This window comes from Aptenodytes forsteri, unplaced genomic scaffold (assembly GCF_000699145.1).
Source record: "Aptenodytes forsteri isolate BGI_AS27 unplaced genomic scaffold, ASM69914v1 Scaffold55, whole genome shotgun sequence".
NCBI classification, from domain to species: Eukaryota; Metazoa; Chordata; class Aves; order Sphenisciformes; family Spheniscidae; genus Aptenodytes; species Aptenodytes forsteri.
The window spans coordinates 12293229-12297285 of NW_008796063.1; the positions used below are offsets into that span (position 1 = coordinate 12293229).

The 4057-nt window shown below is 56.4% G+C and overlaps 1 long non-coding RNA gene across 1 annotated transcript; it reads right to left on the bottom strand.

Moving 5' to 3' along the window:
- Positions 1-1498: 1498 nt before the first annotated feature.
- LOC109279687 lies at positions 1499-3934 on the bottom strand. Its single transcript, XR_002086289.1, has 3 exons — positions 3841-3934; positions 2507-2618; positions 1499-1673 (listed from the first exon to the last, which is right to left on the bottom strand). It is a non-coding gene; the product is annotated as an uncharacterized LOC109279687 (long non-coding RNA).
- Positions 3935-4057: the final 123 nt, after the last annotated feature.

Below are 4057 nucleotides of genomic sequence, written 5' to 3' on the forward strand. Positions count from 1 at the left end.
AGCGCTGACCGCCCTTCGGTGCGGCCCCGCAGGCAGGGCTGCGGGGACAGGACCCCAGCTCGGCCACCCCATCACCCTGCCGTGGGCTGCACCGCCGTGCCGGTGCCCAGGGAGAGCACGGGCACCGCTCCTCTGCGGGCACACGCTTTCCACCCACCCTCCTCTAACAAACAGGTTTATCCCAGAAAAGCCACCGCTGGGAACTGCCAGGGCTCCGCGACGCGGGCTGTCCCCAGGGCCACCTCCAGCTGTGCCCGGCTCTGCCTTGGGTACGACTCAGGGCAAAGGCCCCTTGAGGGCACCTCTGGCTGCATCTGACAGCGGCTTCTTCACCAAATCACTCAAGGCCGCACCACCAAATTAAACCAGTGACCACACCGGCACGCCTGGGTGGCAAAGGGATGGTTCTGCAGCCACCGTCACCCCTGCCCCTGAGCAGGCGCCTCGAAACCACCACAGGCACGGCGGCCACAATGACTGCTTCCCCCCGGTTCCACCGTGCAGCCTGTTCAGAAAATGTTTCGGAACACATCTGGGGTGAAGGAGCGGTTACGGAGTTTCCAAGGGCCCGGGCCTCGCACACAATGAAAGCGAAACTCGGGCCCCGAAGGCAGAGGGTCACCCAGCTGGCCGAGGATTCAGCACCGTGCGATTTTAAAAGTGAAATGCAGCTCCAGAGGAAGCCCCGAGAACAGCCACACCACACGCAGGCACCATGGGCCGCACCAACAGACCCGGGTGTATTTTCCATCATCCGCCACCCTGATTGCCAGAGGAGGATATGTTATCGAGTGACACTTTCTTGGCTCACAGCCTAGCAGTGCCTCTTTGACATATGAAAGTGTTTCTTGGCCGAGAGGAAAAATGGTGTAGTGTCCAGAAATAACTTGTTTCTGTCTCTGGAGAGATTTAAAGCAAGCCTCCCATGCTGAGAGTAGTTGGGCTTACAGAAACATCGATGCGATTTTGCTTTTCAGCAGCAGGAAAGTCATTCCCCCCCTTTATTTTCCATCAGGAAAGCAGAAGCCTTTCAAATGGAACTTGCTTGTTTTTACCAGCACTGGTGAAATAAACAGCGAAGGCAGCAGAAGGGCGGTTTATTGGAAAGAGCAGACAATACAAGCAGCGAGATCACGGGAAGAGCGATCGCGCCAGCGGCAGAGGGCACAGAGCTTGGTGCACAGCGGCACAAGCCGTACAGGTGCTGCTAGCGCTTTCGCGCACGCAGAGAGGACGAACGGCGAAACGCTCTCAGCGAGACACGCCCGGAGCCCGACAGGCCCACAGACACCTCCCACTGCGCTCGGCAGAGGGGGCTTTTATCCCACGGGGTAACGGGCTCCGGCTGAGCAGAGGCTGCGCCGCCAGTCAAAGCCTGGGTTAGAGAGGGGCGTTTCTAGTGACGCCGGTTACTCGCCCCTGAACTGCCCTTCACACGCTGAACGCTAACAGAGCGAGCCACCGACAGGCAGCGTGAAACGGAAAAGGCATCAACACAACGTGGTCTTATATATTTATTCCTTTTTTTTCTTGTTTTTAAAGGACAACATATTCAGACAGCTTTAAATACAACGTCCAAGTACAACTTTCCAATGAAAGCAGCAACGATACAGCATGTGCGCTTATATTCATACCCGCTGACACCAGCCCAGTCCTGGTGGTAGAGACATCTCCTGTTAAAAAAAAAAATAAAAATTCCACATATTTAATATTTCATCAGCCAATACTACTTTGAGGCACAAAAGAAGTGGGTCAGGCAGAGACAAGACAAGCCGAATACCGAAAGCAGGCACGTAACAAGTCCACAGGTCTTTAGAATCGCTAGGATTCTCACCTTGGCTCAGAGAGCGGCAAAGGGGCGCAGCTCCCCCACTGACCCGGGAGGGGGGTGTGGGGGGAGGCCAGAAGCGCGCACAGGAACAAACAGGAGCGCGGGACCGATCTGCTGCTGCACACTGGCCTGAGGCCACCGGCTCATTTCCCCTGCAGCCCCAGAGCACCTCGAGGGCCTGTCGCTCCAATAACCCCTTCCTGCCCGTTTCCTTTCCTGCTCCAGTCTCCGGCTGCGGCTGGTGGGGAGGAAACGGTCGGTACGGGCAGCTGGAAGCTGTGCTATCACACACCTCTGGAGGTGCCTACCCCACACGCTCTGCGCACGGCCGAGGAGCGCTGAAAAGGTGAACTTCCATGACTAAAGTCAATTCGCCATCTACTACAAGACCTGCGGATAACCTCAGTGCTTGAAGTGCCACGCAGGGCGAGATGAAAGGTCGCCGAGCCCCACGTCCTCCCTCCAACAGCAGATGCCTCAGGAAAACACGTATACCTTATCCTCCCCGCTCAGAGCAGGCAGCTGCTGCCAGCTCCCTCCCAGACTTGCCAGACTCCCGCCTGCCGTACAGCCGTACGGCGTCCAGTCGCCTCACGCCCCTCCGCAGGCGTCACACGTGCACCCTGCGCGCGCCGTCGTTACCCGAGACACTCGCAGGAGCACATTTCTACTTACCCGGCTTTGAAGAACTGTTTTTATTCATAAACATCCTTCTTATCTGCAATGTAATCTACAATCTCTTGTGGACACATTAACTTTTCTGCATCTCCATCAGGAATTTCAAATCCTGGAAGAAAGTGCACATATTTAGCCCAAAACAACGGAAACAGGAGCAAGGCTAAAGGAAGCAATTACTGCTGGCTCAGATGCCTGCAGCTTGGCAGGGGACAAACAGGCCGTGTCAGTCAGAGCCCACACTTCATTACTACGCCGAGTTTCAAGCTGCGTTCTGCCTTACACGACGCTGCTTCTGGATAAGGGAGGGGGCAGGCACAGCAGGGAGCAGGGCTGCCGAGCCAGCCAGCGAGTGCCCCTCACGCCTCATTAAAGCCTCTAACGCCTTCCCAGAGCTCCCACAGCCACCGGTGCGCGACGGGAGGGGGATGTTCTTGGTAACCCCAGGCGGGGCAGGGCCCGAAGCCCCTCAGGTTCAGAGTCTGCTGTTGAGCGCTCGTGCAACCAACAGCTCGTACAGAGCCGCAGCCGGGGGCAGGGAGCACAAGGGCTCTCGGCCGTGGAACCGGTCAGAAATACATTCCAGAAAATTTAAGGTCTTCTTTCTAGTCCGCACGGCCACGCACTAACACTCCACCCACGGTTCTGGTAAGTGGATTAAATATGAAGCATTAGCAAATGCTCTGAAGTAAAACACCTGCCTAGGTTTCAGAGAACGACCAACCCCCAGGGACGTTTACGACCCAATGCGACAAATTAGGCATGTACGCCAGAACTTAAGAGCTTTAAATGAAAGCATGAAGGCGGCCAAAATGATGTAAAAAGAAACTTGGAATATACACCAAGAAGGAAAAAACCCACTTTTTTTCTAGTAGCATCAAGTACTGAGGACGAAAAAAGTTCCGGTGAGGAAAAACCTGGAATACCCGTGACTTCACAAGCAGGAGCCAAGATCAGCTCCAGGTGCAGCCTTCGTGCTAAACGTAACGCCCGCTGCCCTCACCTACACGCTGCTGTCCCCCACTCTCCCCCTCCCCAGCAGTACGACGGGTGGTGCCCAGGAGGGGTACGGGGAGAAAAGCGGTCAGTGCTCCCAGAGGGACCGAGCTCAGAAGCAGACGGACAGACGCCTTCTCCTGACTCCCGCCAGTGCCACCAGTGACCAGTGCCTGTTCTCACTGCCCGAGAACCGCACGACGTTCTCTGAATTACAACGGGGAACAGTCAGCGTCGCTGTTCACAGAAAAGAACGAACGCCCGTTTGCTACAGCTGCGCTTAAGGATCAGCCAAAGAAAGGCAGCGAGGAACGTGAGCCCGCGCAGCTCTCAGTTACCAAATTCGTCTTCCATAGCCATGATGATTTCCACTTGGTCCAAACTGTCCAAACCCAGGTCCTTCATGAAGTGGGATTCGGCTGTGAGCTGGGGGAAGGAAAACCGAAGCTCGTTTGGCCGCAGCCGTTTCACTACGACAGAACCGGGACCGCCGGGTTAAACCGGGGCCTTCGGCCTCCCCGGCCCTCCCCACCCCGACCCGCACAGCCGAGCGCC